At 36.5% G+C, this 17,177-nt stretch overlaps 1 long non-coding RNA gene across 1 annotated transcript; it reads left to right on the forward strand.

The window, feature by feature from the left end:
• Positions 1–3,801: 3,801 nt before the first annotated feature.
• LOC125753502 (uncharacterized) lies at positions 3,802–6,817 on the forward strand. The gene is made up of 2 exons (XR_007405493.1): positions 3,802–4,177; positions 4,283–6,817. It is a non-coding gene; the product is annotated as an uncharacterized LOC125753502 (long non-coding RNA).
• Positions 6,818–17,177: the final 10,360 nt, after the last annotated feature.

The following is a 17,177-nucleotide window of genomic DNA, read 5'->3' on the forward strand; positions in this document are numbered from 1 at the left end:
ATGACTATAACTCTTACTTCAGGAATATGTATCAGAACTAATACATTTCTAAATTGCATTTATCGATGTCGAGCGGACCCTTTGCCCACAGAGCTTGGTGCTTACACATCTCGAGTTGCAATAGAAGGGGTTTTTAGTATAACTGTTTCTCAACATAACTTTATAAGGAAACACATGTCCAAACTGAGGATAGCCCCACTTTAAGTTTCAACATGGTTTGGGTTTTACGGCATCCAAGATTTTCCTAACTACACACCTCTTTTTTTTTTCTTTCCTTTTCTTTTTTGGTCTTAAAACTCGCTCTTTTGGCTGGTTCAGTAAGTTGTTCCTGCCAACCAGTTGCTTTTATGGTAATTGACAGCGTAGCTGATTTTTGGAACCTTAGAATCTAAAAAGGCATTTTAGCCCAGACTTTGGAGAGACCGAGCCAAGCTACTAGCAGAGTGAGAGATACAGCTGAGCTGAATGTAGGGCAGTCAGAACCCTAAGTCTGTGCATGTTAATTAACAGCAATGAAACGTCTGCTCTAGCTCAGACTTAACATTTATCTCTTTTCAGCAGCATTCAGAATCCTTCCTTCTCCTGTCATATTGTTACTGAATGCCACTTCTGGAGAGGAGCCAGTGAGACCACTTATCTGGAGTGGGCAGAGTGGCATGAGCCCCGAGTGGTGTAGTGGTCTGTTGACCCACCACACCCATCTATTGGCTGAAAAAACACAAAATATTTGAACCAGTTAAGAGCCAGCAAGTTTACACTTCAAAATAAAAGAGCATAAGAAAAAAAATCTTCATCTTTAATACAATTATTTAATATAATAAGGAGATTGTAAATTTTCTGAGTTCCCCTCAAATAAGTTCTCTAAAATACCTGAGGTATTTCCCCAGATTTCATCTCAGCATTAAGGAGTAGAAAAACTCTTCCCAAACCACCAGATCTTTATTGTCCTTTGCTTTCCTGCAAAAGCACAAATATTTCAGATTAAAAGGACCCGTATTTGCTATCTTCCTTCTGCTAGGTCTTCTGGGAACTAGAACACACTACTCTGCAGGAGGTGGCTCTTGGATGTATAATATCCTAGTGACACCAGGCAACCTACCAATTACACAACAGGAAAAGCATGCCCTTCTAACACCAGTTTATGTTTTGTACCAAAAGTACCCTGGACACAGAAACTCTGCCCCTCACTCCCCACCCTAAATAGTAGTAGTCACCTCTTTCTTGTTGGTTTGAAATGTTTGACATTGAGCTTTGTTACATTGTTTTCCCATTTCTATTGATAGAGAAGTAAAATGTCTCTTCTATTCATTACATTTTATGAATCTTCTGTTGCTGGGAAAAAAGAACCTGAATCCATACCTAATGACATTGAACGTACTAATCAGCTTTAGAAATAAAATGCAGGATGCCGTCTTTTGAATACTGCTGAACACATTGTTGAAATTCATGAAATTTGTGAAACTAATTAAGAATACCCAAATAGAGATTGGAATCTATGTTTTACACTTCAAAGTTATTTTTCATAGGCACCACATTGTAAAATACATACACCCGAAGAGTAAGTAGAATTTTATAATTTCACAGTTGGCTGTAGGAGACTTGTTTCTTAGTGGAATGAGCTCAGGGAACCAGCCACAGAGAGTGCTAGCAGCATCCAGTAGTTGATGGGGCCGCAGGACATAGAAGTTCACTCTTCCTCTTAAATAGAAGCTCTCCATGGACCTTAACAGTGAATTACATGTTGTCCTTTTGCATGCAGGCTCCATTCATTTATGGCATTTCTGGGTTCTGTAACCCATTACCTATTAGATAGCCACAGGCTTCCTCCTTGTCTGTGTGGTAATCACTCTCAGGTTGACCATCCAGGTAGGAAATCTGACTCTGGTCCCCTTTGAATATGTGAGGCTGCTTTGTTTGCAAGCCAGAGCATCAGTTACATGGTCTTTTCTAAATTATGTTTTGTTATTTCCCTAATGTTATTTAAGCTTCATGGAACTTATTCTGCTTTTGCCAAGTCTTTCCATTGAATAAATATCTCCGTAACCTATTGCTTCACTTTGGCAACAGAATTGTTGCAATTTGTGGGCAAAATTGTGCAAAGGCTTAACTCTTCTTATCCCTCTGTAAAATATCCAGTTTTGCTGGCTTTCCTCCTCCTAAACAAAGGCCTTGACTTGGTCTCTGTTTTGGTAGTGCCTTGTCCCTGCCATTCCTGAGTAAAGATTGACAGATAATAGTTGAAACAAAGAATGACTTAACAGGACGGAAGAGACACTACAGAGTCACTAATACTAAATAAGCTAAGACACAAAGTGCTTAGAATAGTGTCTGGCACATAGGAAGTGATCTGTAAGCTAGGATTATTGGAGTTTTGTGAATTGAAAATTGTCATTCTCTTCCTCCAATTACAATAAGGAGTTTTATAATTCCAAAAAAATAAAAAAGCAGCAGAAGTGTAGCTAACCATCCAGGCCAACCTAGTAAGGACCAGAAGATCCAGAGGATGGCCATCCAGCTCAACAGATTGAGCTCTTTCCCCAAAGGATCCCTGAGTGTAAGGAGAGCAAAGAAAGGGACTACTAATGCTTGTTGTTCTGTTTAGGGCCAGACACATAGCATCTCATTTATTCCTTGTAACAACCTTGTCATGTGTGCACTAAGGTTTTTTGTTTTGTTTGCTTGCCTTCTTTTCCTTCCTAGAGCACACAGGAGTTTAGCTGCCTCACCAGCATAGACATATAGTCATTTTCTCTTAACCATATCTTCCTTGGAAAATTTTACCCTGGTCACACTGTATTATGATCATGTTGATGATCTTATTCCCAACTCCCATGACTATCTTAGAGCCCAGAACTGGAAAATTATGCTGGCCTAATAACTAGCCATGAGCATTAAAGAAGGGTGGGGGGGAATTGCCTAACTAGCCATGAGCATTAAAGAAGGGTGGCGGGGGGGAATTGCCTTCAAAATTATTGGGTTGGGGGAAGTAAAACAAAGGGAGAGGATGGAGGGCAGGAAAAGATAGCTTTCCAAAAAAGCCATAGAACTGGAAAAAGGCTTTGAGCAAACATTGTGTTTTTCAAGTTTCTTGTGTGGGATAAAATCCCTCATTCTGTAACTACTTGATAATATTTATTGTTGTTTTGCTGATGGTGGTGGTGATGGTGATGAGAGTGGTGGTAGTAGTGACTTAACCTAGTTTCGGAATCTCATAAGCTGATGGGGAGTCCCAACCTTGCTTCTTTGTCCTCACTTCTTGTGACATGCTAGCAGACCCTCCACACATCTTTCCCTCCAGCATGTCTATTTTTGTGTTCCCATACCGTATTCTTTTAGCTTAAGAGCTACCAAGGGAAGCTTTAATCAAGATCAGTAGCCCATTTCATCTTTCTTGATATTGATGTTTGCATTGGTAGATATTGGTGCCTGAAAGAGGGAGGAAATCTACACCACAATAGAGGGTGCATAAGCAAAGCTCACACCCAAATGCTTATTTCCTGCAACATGAGGAATGAGGGATTCCCTTGCAGCTAGAAGACTGGTACCTGCTTATTCTAATATGCCAGAAGTCCTGTGCTGCTGTATTGAATCTGTCAGTCATTTGCCAGCTAGCCAGAAAGAACTGCTTGCCAGTCCTTTTTCTGAGATGAAGATTGGATTCCTATGAAATCATAGAATACTGAACCAGAGGTGCCCTGAAGATCTTCTAGGAACTCCCTTATTTTATAGTCAAGAAAACCGCATCCCAGACTTTGTGGGAGCATCGTAGCCTGTCCAAAGAGACACAGCAGGTGAGTCGGGGAGTGAGGCCAGAACCTGGCTGCAAGAAGAGTTAGCATTCCTGTCCCTATACTGGTTGCCTCCTCACCAAAAGGCCCAATTTCTCAGAAGAAATCAACATCAAATTTTTGTAAATTTATGGAAGCTATTTTGTATTTTTCTTACCTGTTCTCATCTTATTCCTGCTTCTTTGCAGAGAGATTTCTTTTGTATCTTAATTTAAACAACTTTATGTTTGAAAATAATTAACTTATTTTCAACTATATTTCCTGATGAATTACTTACTATTCCTGGTAATTAGTGATGCAACTCTGGAGATTAAAAAAGAAAGAAAAATAATTGAATTTTTGCTTGTCTTTACAGATGCCCTGGAAAATGGATCCAATAAGGGTGATAGGTAAGAAATATGTTTTTATCTGCCATTTGTGCTTTTCACTGATGGCATTTTCTGTGTACACTGCAGTGAGTTTGATCATTTTCTTTCTTTTTTGCTTAAATCCAGTGCAGCCAACAGGAAGGGACCAAGCAAGGATGACACATATTGGAAGGAGATTAATGCAGCTATGGCCTTAACAAATCTTGCACAGGGCAAAGACACACTACAGGGAACTACCAGCTGCATCATCCAGAAGTCGTCACATATAGCAGAAGTAAAAACGGTCAAAGTGCCACTGGTTCAGCAGTTTTAAGAGTTTATTGCTTTTCAAACCAATTGCCATTCTTCACGTCAGTGTTTTCCCATAAATCCTCATCTTAAGAGCTGAAGCAGAAATGAAAATGACTCCCTTTTAAACCTCTTCTTATTTTTAATTATCCTAAATACATCATTTAGTTGCTTCTATAAAAGACATATAAATTATAAAAACCTCACTTTAATCAAAAATAGTAACTTATTTTATGTTACTAAAACTATGCATCAAGTGTCTGCATTGCCATTACAGTAAGTGCCTTGCTTCCCAAATATCAGCAACAACGTGGGCAGAGCAGAGCAGCTATGCCTCAAATGACAGCGCCACAAAGCTTGTTAGTCTGTGTGTGTCACTCCAGATGGGCCTAACCATTCAGGACTGAAACCACAATCACTGAAAGCCCTCACAACGTATTCAGTAACTCACATGTTAAAACTTGGAAATCTATTCAGCCCAAATGAAACATTCCTCTAAAAAAAGCTTTCGCAGCATTTAAAATTGTTCAGCATGCTTTTCAGAGTGACAGTGAGAATTTCATGCATGTATCTTGCCTGCCTATCTGACACACTACAAAGTTCCAAAATGAAAGGAGCGGTGATCATATAATATGTACACTTAAGAAGAATCCCAGTAAATACATTGTGATCTGAAAAACTTTTTCCAAGCATTGCTGGAAAATACCACAATGCCCTTTAAAATTAATTTGGATTTTCTTTTTCTTAAGTTTTGCTGAAGTTTTTTAAAATTTTATTATATAAATTACTCAGAATTTTCCCGTGTAGAACTAAACCTATAGTTTAGTTTTAACACGTAATCCTGTTTGCATTAGAGGTCAGTGCTTTTTGTGATGGAAACTTTTTCATATGGAATGGCTAAAAAACCTTTTAGCTGGTTGATTTCGAATTATAATTGCTGATGCACAATTTGTATTGCAATGAGAACAAGACAATGAAAGAAATGTATCTCTATGTGAATATACACATACCCACATAAAATTGGTTTTTAAATTTAAAACATATGGAAAACAAAACATTGACAGTCTTTGAATTTTGCCAAGTAGGATGTTAAAGTAGTAAAAATTAAGTGAAATCGTGCATTAAAAGAAAGAACATTTTGTTTCTAAATTAGACTATCATTGACAGAGAGTAATCAATATCAAGAAAGAAGAATATAGTTTTCAATCAAACAATAATATTCTAATCAGCTTGGGGAAAAAGACTTGAAACTTGAATAAATAGTAGAAATGCCAAATATAACAGAGTATATGTGCTACAGAGAAGTAAAAAGGGTTTGACTCTTTTATGGTGGGATGTTTTTTCTGGGTATGTAATGTATTTTGTAATTTTTTTTTAACTGGAAAGCTTTTTTGTGAGTGTGAATGAGAGCCAGTAGTGCAGCCATGTGGTGATATTTTTCTTTATTCTGCAAAACGCTTTTAAAACCAAAGGCTGCTCTAGTTGATATATGGACAATATCAATCTTGATATAAATTGTAGGACACTTTTTCATGTAACATAGCATTTGGGGATTGGGTTTATTTAGTGTAATGAAGATAATTTGATATAAAAATATTTTGTATATATATATTTTTACTTTGTTTTCTAAATTGCTGTTTGCAGTAACAGTAAGTGCAAAGCAAGATATGTTAAGTTATGACTGTATGATCAGATGAAGTATGAGTTCTTTCGGTTTACAACCTTAAATAGTTACAGATCCATGATAAAAACTTTGGAATCTTTATAAATTAATTTTGTCAAAATGTGGTCATGTTAAAGAAAACTAAGGACAAGTACTTCACTCTTTTTCATACTATTATAAGTTATTCTGGTATTAAATATTTTAATACAATTGATTTTTGTTTTGACATATTTCAGTTAGATGAATGGATGCTGGTTGTTTTTTATTTGAATGAGTCATAATTCATTTTTGCCATTTTTTAAAAAAGAATCAGCAAATTTGTTCTGTGTTATAAACTATGGATGACAAGTCAATATAGGAGAGCTTTCACATGATTTTTTTAAATACCAAAGCTTGGAATCTGGCCTATAAACACATCAAGAAGATTTTGTAATTAACACATCCTTGGCAATATCTCCAATTGCAATTACTTTTAATTTATTTTTTCTTTTGCTGCTTTAACATTTTCTGGAAATTAAAGTCCCTCCATCCTTTAAAAGAATCTTGAACAATGCTGAGCCAGCAGCTAAGAATCTAACTCATAATTTATGTTGTAGAGAAATAGAATTACCTCTATTCTTTGTTTTGCCATATGTAATCATTTTAATAAAATTAATAACTGCCAGGAGTTCTTGACAGATTGAAAATAAAAGTTAATTTCTAGACCTCAATGATCATATGAATTTTGTTTTCCTTTGAGAGTTGACCAGGTGGAGAAAGAAGTAGAACAGAAGGGTTCATTATATGCTATAAGTCTCTTTAGGTTGGTAAGGGATATGATATGGGAGCACTGCATTTATATTAGGTTTGTTTTTCATCACCTTAGACCACCAGCCCACCTTTTAAGAGCTGAGGAAAAGAGAGTATGATGCTAACTGTTAAAATGCATAACTTAAAAATGAACATTTACACTAAATACCTTCTTTCAGTTGCTAATACAATAAGTTTTATTACCGTGTGCTATGTCCTGGAGAGGATCTTAGCTTTGAAGCTATATGGATCTATGTTTGAATCTTAGCTCTGCCACTCACTACATAAGATCCAAACTCAGTCCCTCTGGACTTGGCTTTCTTCATCTGCAAAGTAAGAGGAATGAGTCATACCTTGTAGATATGCTACAAGGTTTAGAGATCGCATACAACATATAAAGTGCCTACCACAATGTCTAGCAATTAATAGATGCTTAAATGGAAGGTATTATCACATAATTATAGTTCCTCTATATAGGGTTTGTGTACAAGAAAATAGAAATACGGAGAGTTTAATGAAGAACCTTGTGGAAAGGAAAGGTGTCTGACATGAAAGACTGCTGTGGAGTAGTAATAGTTGGAATCAGAACTGGAGAGATCTTCAGGAAAGATCTTTTTGTTATCATTACCTTGGACTTCCCAGAGAAAAGAATGAAGTAGAACAAAGGCAGGAAAGAACAGATATGCCAATAGAAAACATAGAATGTGCAAGAGCTTCCTTCATCCATATCGACTAGAATTGCCTTTTCCTCTATTCGTCCTGCTTGATTCTGTTCAAGACGACTAAGAATTCATGCTGCTGTCTGTATCCCTGCCTGCTCCAAGTAGCAATGTTTAACAAACATGGCAATAGCCATGGTCTGCTTTTAAACTCATCCAGCTCAACAGCATAACATCATGCAAATAAACACAGAGAGTAAGCAAGCCACCCAGACTCTTCTTGTCTGGGGCAGCTTAGGTCGGCCATGCCTTGGAAAGCAGTATGGGATGGTGGTAAGCACTTGGACTGGCATAACCTGGCTTTGCCTCTCCACTGCTTAGTGACTTTGGGGAATAAGCATAAGCCTTGTGTACTGTTTGCATCTATAAAATTTGATCTATGAAAGTTACCTACTCCAAAGTTGTGTTGTGAGGATTAAATAAGGCAGTGAATATAAAAGTACTTTGCAAACTGCATATTCTGTACAAATGTTAATGATTATTAATGTGTTCCAGATGACTCTGAAAGACCTAATAGCCCATAATTTTTGGCAATATAAACTGTGGTTTCCATGAAGCATAATAGGACCCCCCCAGATTTTGTCAAGTTCATATTGTATTTACCATCTTCCAGCCTTCTTGAGCAGAGCTTTCTGGTCTTCTACTTCTTTGTAACAATAATGATCAGAATTAGGCGAATGATTGTCACACTGCATGGACAGAATCTTGACTTCACTACTTACTAGATTAGAGATACATCTTACAGATGGACTAAAAATTTGGTTTGAGAAGTGTATGTATTGCCCATAATAAATTATTCTCTTAAGGTGAGAAAAGCCAAAGTCTGAGTTTGGACAAACAAGCTGGTGTGATTTTTACATCTTTACATGGATGAATCCATGGAAATTTATGTAAAGTTTGTCTCAGTAAGTCTTCTGAAACAAATTTCAGCCCAAAACCAGTTTCAGGAAATTTGATCTGCAGTTAGTCTAATCTGACTTGTATTCATGACTTTTAAACAAAATTTGAAAATCTTAATTCATGTTTTGAAAAAGTATAAACAGAACTTATGCTAGTCATAGAAACATTTAAGCAGTTTAGGAGGCCATAAGATTAAAAAAAAAAAAAAACCCATACCCTATCTCTCAGTGATCCCAATTCCACATCCCAAAGATAACCATGGTTAACAATCTCATGTGTGTATTTCCAGAAACTCTATGTATATACAAACTTGTACTTTTTCATCTAGCACTTCTTACTATATTCATACTATTCTGTAATATTTTTTCCATTCCACCATGAGTATATATATATGTGTGTGTGTGTGTCTGTGTAGATTTGATTATTTAAATGAATGCCTAGGGTTTTATTTTGGATCTTTTATAATTTATTTAGCAAATACCTCCTTGGTGGACTTTTGGATTATTTCCAATTTTTAGTTATTATAAACTAGTGCTATTCAAAGTGCTGCTTTGAGATAAGGAGCTTAACACCAAAATACTGCAAGAAAAACTTCTATGAAAAGAATTGTCACCTGAACTCACAGTGTTCCTGATTGATTTATATTCTGACCCTTTATCTCCCCACAGACTAGTAACAATTGGTGAATTGAATTGCCATTGTCATACAGGCCCTATTTCAACATCACTGATATAAATACTGATGCAGTGAACATTCCTGAGCATGTCTGTCTTCAGTCACTTATACATCTATGGAATACCTGGAAGTGGAGTTAATGGGTCAAATGATACATAAATGTTTTGATGGATGCTACCAAATTACCAAGTAAAAGGTCTACCGGGTTACACTTTCAACAGTAGAATGTATCTGTTTTTCTTCAACTTGTTCAAAACACTGAGTGTATTAACTTTTTCAATACTAAACAATGTGGTAGGCAAAAGTGATATTTTGTCATTGTTTTAACTGGTATTTTTTCAAGATGACTGGCACACATAAGCTTCTTGGCCATTGATATTTGTTTTCAATGAACTGCTTGCTCATATCTTTCTTTTTTCTTTCTTTCTTTCTTTTTCCTTCTTTTCTTCCTTCCATACATTTGTTAGTGATGTGTGCATTATTTGCATATTTTAAAGTTCAATCTGTTTTTAATATATGCTATAAATGGGTAGTCCCCGTGGCTCAGCAGTTTAGCGCCACCTTCAGCCCAGGGCGTGATCCTGAAGACCTGGGATGGAGTGCCGCGTCAGGCTCCCCCTGCTTCTCCGTCTGCCTGTGTCTCTGCCTCTCTCTCTCTCTTTCTCAAAAATAAATAATAAACAAAAAAATCTAAAATATATATATATGCTATAAATATTTTCAAGGACTGTTTTATATATAATTTTACTTCACTTACAATATTTTTAAATTCAGAAGCTTAAATATATTCTGTACATATACAAAGAATGTATAGGAGTGCTTATATTTGTAGTATAGTAGTTCAGAATCCAAACTCTGGAGTTAGACTGCTGAATCATATCTCTCCTGTTTATTACTTCTACAGTCTTGGACAAGACATTTAACCTATCTAGTCTCAGTTTCCTTATCTGTAAAATATGGATTATAATAATTACTGGGTACTATTGTGAGGATTAAATTAGTTATTTATTATATATGAAGCATTTGTCATTATAGTACCTTATACTTAGTGCCAAGACTAAAAAAAAAAAAAAAATCCACCCATCTTTTCTGCTGTTAGTATTATGGTTTATTTTTGTGTTGTATGTTGAAAACCATTGGAAATTTATTCTGGCATAAAAAATGAGCTTGGCACTCCCCTCCCCCCAAATGAAATCTTTATGTATAAACCTAACAAAATATGTACAAGATGCATATGAGGAAAATGAAACAACTCTGATTAATGAAATTAAAGAACTAAGTAAATGGAGGGTTAATCCATGTTCATGATGAAAAGACTCAATACTGCCCTGATGTCAGTTCTTCCCAACTTGGTCTATAGATTCAATGCAATCCCACTCAAAATCACAGCAAGTTACTTAGTGGATATCAACAAACTGATTCTGAAGTTTGTACGGAGACACAAAAGACCCAGAATAGCCAATATAACATTGAAGAACAACAAGGTTCAAGGACTGACATTATCCAATTTCAACACCTACTACAGTAATCAAGGCAGCATAGTATTAGTGAAAGAATATACAAATTCAACAATGAAACAGAATACTGAGCCCAGAAATGGGCCCACACAAATATAGTCAACTGATATTTAACAAAGTAGCAAAGGCAATACAATGCAGAAAAGACAAAATGGTGAGATTCAAGAAAAACTAATGAAAGAAAACTATTGAAAGAAAAGATACAATTTAAAAAATGGTGCTGGAACAACTAGACACCCACATTCAAAAAAAAAAAAAAGAATCCAGACACAGACTTCACATCTTTCACAAAAGTTAATTCAAAACGGACCACAGACCTAAATATAAAATGCAAAACTATAAAATTCCTAGGAGATAACATGGGAGAAAATCTAGATGACCTTGGAAATGACAATGACATCTTAGATACAACACCAAAGGCACAATACATGAAACAAAAGGTAAACTGTACTTCATTAAAATTAAAAAACTTCTGAAACACAATGCCAAGAGAATGAGAAGACAAACCACAGACTGGAAGAAAATATTTGCAAAAGACACATCTAAAAAATGACTATTATCCAAAGTATACAAGGAACTCTTAAAACTTAACAATAAGAAAACCTGATCTGTTTTTAAATGGGCCAAAGACCTACACAGACAACTCATCAAAGAAGATACCCACATGGCAAATAAACATGGGGAAAGATTCTCCACATCACAAGTCATTAGGAAGATCAGATTAAAACAGTAATAGATACCACTATACACCTATTTGAATGGCTGAAGTCATTCTAATTGATGCTGACCACATCAAATGCTGGCAGGAATGTGGAGCAACAGGACGTCTCATTTATTGCTGGTAGAAATGCAAAATGATAACAGCCACTTTGGAAGATAGTTTGACAGTTTTTTTTTTTAAGATTTTATTTGTTTATTCATGAGAGACACAGAGCAAGAGAGACAGAGGCAGAGACACAGGCAGAGGGAGAAGCAGGCTCCATACAGAGAGCCTGACATGGGACTTGATCCCAGGTCTCCAGGATCACAACCTGGGCCAAAGGCAGCGCTAAACTGCTGAGCCACCTGGGCTGCCCCAGTTTGATAGTTTCTCATAAAACTAAGCATACTGTGTGAACCAGTAATCTTGCTCCTTGTTATTTACCTAAAGGATTTGAAAACTTATGTCCACAAAAAACTTGCACACAAAGGAAATCTTTTTTCATAGTTGTCCAAACTTGGAAGCAACCAAAATATTCTTCAGTACATGAATGGATAAATAACTTGTGGTACAACCAGACAGTGAAATATCATTCAGTGCTAAAAAGAAATGAGCTATCAAGACATGAAAAGACATGGAGGAAGGGATCCCTGGGTGGCTCAGTGGTTTAGCGCTTGCCTTTGACCCAGGGCATGATCCTGGAGTTCTGGGATCGAGTCCCACGTCGGGCTCCCTGCATGGAGCCTGCTTCTCCCTCTGCCTGTGTCTCTGCCTCTCTCTCTCTCTCTCTCTCTCTTTCTCTCTCTCTGTCTCTTATGAATAAATAAATAAAATCTTAAAAAAAAAAAAGACATTGAGGAAACTTAAATGCCTATTACTAAGTGAAAAAAGCCAATCTGAAGGCTATATACTGCATGATTCTGGCCATACGATATTCTAGAATAGACAAAACTATGGAGACAGCAAAAAGATCAATGATTTTCAGGAGTTGGGGTTAAAGAGGGATGAATAGGCAGTGCACAGAAGAGTTTTAGAGCAGTTAATATACTCTGTGGGGCACGGTAAGGATGGACACATGTCATTGCACATTTGTCCAACCCACAGAATGTACAACACCAAGAAAGAACTGTAATCTAAGCTATGGACTTTGGGTGTAATGATGTGTCAATGTAGGTTCATCGGTTGTAACAAATGTACCACTCTGGTGGAGGATGTTGAACATGAGGGAGGATATACATGTGTAGGGACATGTGGTGTATGGGAAATCTCTGTACCTTCCCCTCAATTTTGTTGTGAACTTAAAACTACACTAAAACTTAAAGTCTGGGCAGCCCTGGTAGCGCAGCGGTTTAGCGCCGCCTGCAGCCTGGGGTGTGATCCTGGAGACCCGGGACTGAGTCCCACATCAGGCTTCCTGTATGGAGCCTGCTTCTACCTCTGCCTATGTCTCTGCCTGTGTCTCTGCCTCTCTCTCTCTCTCTCTTTGTGTCTCTATGAATAAATAAACAAAATCTTTAAAAAATAATAAAAAATAAAAAATAAATAAAAAGTTAAAGTCTGGGGATCCCTGAGTGGCTCAGTGGTTTAGCGCCTGCCTTCGGCCTAAGGTGTAATCCTGGAGTCTCCGGATCGAGTCCCACATCGGGCTCCCTGCATGGAGCCTGCTTCTCCCTCTGCCTGTGTCTCTGCCTCTCTCTCTCCCTGTCTCTCATGAATAAATAAAAAATCTTAAAAAAAAAAAAAGTTAAAGTCTAAATTTAAAAAATTAATTTTAAAAAGTGAACTAGTTATCTGGCTCTTCACTGAATACCCCCACCTTCATCCCTCAAAAGGAAACGTAGCTGGTGTCTCAAAATTATTTGCTAGATAATCCACTACTCTAAATGGTTGCTTTTGAACTCTTTATTCAGTTTCTTACTGTGGTAATGAGTATAGAGTCCTTCATTTCTATTATTCCTTCCCATAATTTTACTGGCTCTTTCTTCATCTTAATGTTTAAAGATACCTGACAAATTATTTTACCAGATCCCCATTCCCCCCCTCCAAAATGATGTGGGCATTTGTGGATTGCATGAATATATAGGTCAACAGACACTTGCAATATTGAGCTTTATTGTCCAATTTTCTTCTTTCATTTGATCCTCAACAGTTTTATTTTCCTTCATGTATCTTAATTTTTATTCACTGGTAGTTATTTTTGTACTACATTGTGAATGGAGTCATAGAGTTCTACTCTTGTTTCTGTCTTCTTTTGCTCAATATTGGATTATTGAGATTCATCCATCTCATTGAATACAACAATTCACCCTTTTTATTGCTATATATTGTTGCATCATTATATGAATCATTATCATTATACAAATATACCATAAATTAGTAATACACCCCACTCTTGACATTTGGATTGTTTTCCATTTGGGGAGCTATGACAAATAATCCTTATAAACATATTCTTATACATTTCTTTTGGCAAATCTTTGTATTTCTGCTAGGTAGAAGTAGACTTACTGAGTTATATTATAGTTGTAGTGGATATTATCAAACAATTTTCCATAATAGTGATACCAGTTTATATCTCCACAAGCAGGATCTGAGGTACCTACTTGATCTACAAACTTGCCAGCTTTTTATTTTATTTTTATTTTTTATATATATTTTATTTAAATGCAATTAACGTATAGTGTATTATCAGTTCCAGGGGTAGAGTTTAGTAATTCACCAGTGGCATTTAACAGCCAGTGCTCATTACATCAAGTGCCCTCCTTAATGCACATCACCCAGTTATCCCATCCCTCCACTCAGGTCTCCTCCACAATCCTCAGTTGCTCCAGTTGATTAAGAGTCTCTTATGGTTTGTCTTTCTGATTTCATCTCATTTAATTTTTCCTTACCTTTCCCTATGATCATCTGCTTTGTTTCTTAAGTTCTACATATGGGTGAAATCATATCATTCTTTCTCTGATTGACTTATTTCACTTAGTATAATACCCTCTAGTTCCATCCACATCATTGCAAATGGCAAGATTTCATTCTTTTTGATGGCTGAATAATATTCTATTATATATATATATATATATATATATATATATATATATATATATATCACCTCTTCTTTATCCATTCATCTGTTTATAGACATCTGTGCTCTTTCCATAGTCTGGCTATTGTGGACACTGCTGCTATAAAAATTGGGGTGCAGGTGCCCCTTTGAATCATTCAGCAAACTTGACAGTCTTTAATGTTTTAGACATTATAGCAGATTTGAAGAGGCATCTCACTGTGGTTCTAATTTGTGTTTTTAACATTAAAACAAAAAATATTAAATATATATTATTTAATATGAATACTATTTAATATCAAATTTAATTAATATGTAATTGTGGTTTTGGTATGTATGGACTATTTATATATTGTGGAGTGCCTGTTCAACTTTTTTGCCCATTGTGATATTGGGTTGTCTGTTCTTTTCTTCTTGATTTCAAAGTATTTCTTAGTACATTCTGGATATGAATCCTTTATCAGATGTATATATGTTTGTGCTTGTGTGTATGTGTGTATGTGTACACACATACGTGCAGCAGGTATCTTGTAAATATCTTGTAAAATATTATGCTCGAATCTCCTTAAATGCATTTGTTTGTCTGCTTATTTATTATCCAGTTGTAATAGTTCTCCTCCATCCATCATTTCAGTAGAAACTGCCTGTGCCGTTTATTGTGTTTGTTATTCTTTCTCTGGTTACTCAATCACCATTTTCATTGTGTGCTCAAGATTTTCTTCAGCATGAAACCCAAATTCATTGTAAGCAGTGGAAACTTATGAGTAGGGGGTGGAGCAGACATCTTCAGCCTTTGTGATCAGGAAGTAGACCAGCTGGCAAGCTGCAATCCCCTGTTAAGGCACCTAGAGTCATCCCTTCTGCTCTCCAGGCTGCAGAACTGCAAAAAGTAGGAAGACTTTGGCTAATTGCTTAGCAATCCCGCAGTGCACTGAAGGTCAGGTCCTCCCCCTGGCTAAGCTGCCTTCTTCTCAGAGAACTGTTTTCACAGTAGGCTTTCTCTAAGAACTTAGAGCTCCATGCTCACCTTGAGGCTCTTCTCTATAGTTTTTCATGTTCTGGTCTGGACAAGAACTCCTCCTTCTTTTTCTCCTCTCCTTCCTACTTTTTCTTGATTTTCTTCTCTTCCTCTCCTCTTTGCATTCCCCCTCTGTCTCTCACTCTTTCTCTCTCTCTTTCCTCTTAACTCTACAGGTGCTGCCTGATAAGAGTAGTTTCCTGAGGCATTGAATAGGAACTGGGAATGAGGCACTCAGATGGGGGCAGCTGAGGATGCACATGCAGGCTCCCATTTCCCCATCTTTATTTCTCAGGCTACACACTTTAAGTACTATCTGCTGAATCCTCCATATGAAAGATGAAGTCACTAAAATTCTTATACTTCCTTTCATTCTCCATGCCATTAAACGAATTTCCTATTAATTTTGCATTGTCAATATTCGTGCTTCTTAAATTATTCTCTGAAATCATAACCCCCACCATTATGGAAATGGGTTTAATGTTTACTTTGAGTCCTTTCATATGCTTCTTCCCCTTCCTGCATTCTCTATTCTGGTTTATCTTTTGATTGGATGGATTTTGTTACTACTGTTTTTTTAAGATAAGCTCATAAATGTTGTATTCCCTCAGGTTGAAGCTGTCTTCTGTTCCCTTATATGTTCATAATGATCTAGAAAAGCATTCAAGTCCGGATCTTACTTTCGCACTTGGAACTCTTATTACTGCTCTGCTACTAATTGACTAGATACTGTTGTTAGAAACTCTGATATAGCCTTATATTCTCCCAATATGTTACTTGCTTTGTTTGCTTGTTTGTTTATTTGCCTGAATGCCATTACAACTCTTTGTTTATACTTAAAGTCCAGTAACTTAACCAGAAAGTGTCTGAAGCATTCTGGAGCATTCTGTGTCTTCTGGATCTACAGACTGAAATCTAACTTAGTTCAGGAAAAAAATTCTTTTATCTAAATTATTTCTTAAGTTTCCTTTTCTGTTTGCTTCTTCAAAATTGCCATTTGGATTATTAATTTATCCAATTATTTACCTGCACTACACCAGACGCTCTGCTGGGTGTTGGGGATCAGTAATGTGTACTAAAAGAGTAGACTAGAATTCCAGGGAAATCTCCTGTGTCAGTCTTTCCTACCTGTTTAGCGGTATTGAGTTTTCTTTTTGTTGTTTTCACATCTCTATGTTTTGTTTTGTTTTTTAAGTTATCTTGTATTTCCTTCTTGCTCTGAAAGGCTCACTTTTCATGTCTTTATTATTCTCTCTGCTGTGATAGTTATATCATTCATGCCCTCTTGGAGATTCTTTTCAAAATGTATTTCCTTTTTAGCTTCTAGCTAGAGTACATAGAGTAGTATTTGTCATAAGTATTCTTCTTTTTCCTGGAAAGCTTCTTTTCACATAGGTTCTTCTTTTGCATTTTGCTTGTTATGTCTGATTTTGTCCTTTTTGAAAATAACATTCAGGTTCCACCTTCTCTTCTTTATATTTACTGCTACTCTTTGCTCAAAAATGTTTGTGGGACCGGGGAGGACACAGTGTCCCTGGCAGCCTCAGTCCAGGTATGTAATTCAAAACAACACCGTGCTCATATTTCTCAGCAAATCTGCTCTGTGTCTGTGTAAGGGCATAATTTCCCTCTCCAGGATGAGCACATCTTCCAGGCAGGACTTGAAAAGGCTCAGAGTGAAATATGGCCCTCTT

The sequence above is a fragment of the Canis lupus genome, chromosome 2 (assembly GCF_003254725.2).
Source record: "Canis lupus dingo isolate Sandy chromosome 2, ASM325472v2, whole genome shotgun sequence".
In the NCBI taxonomy this organism is placed as follows: domain Eukaryota; kingdom Metazoa; phylum Chordata; class Mammalia; order Carnivora; family Canidae; genus Canis; species Canis lupus.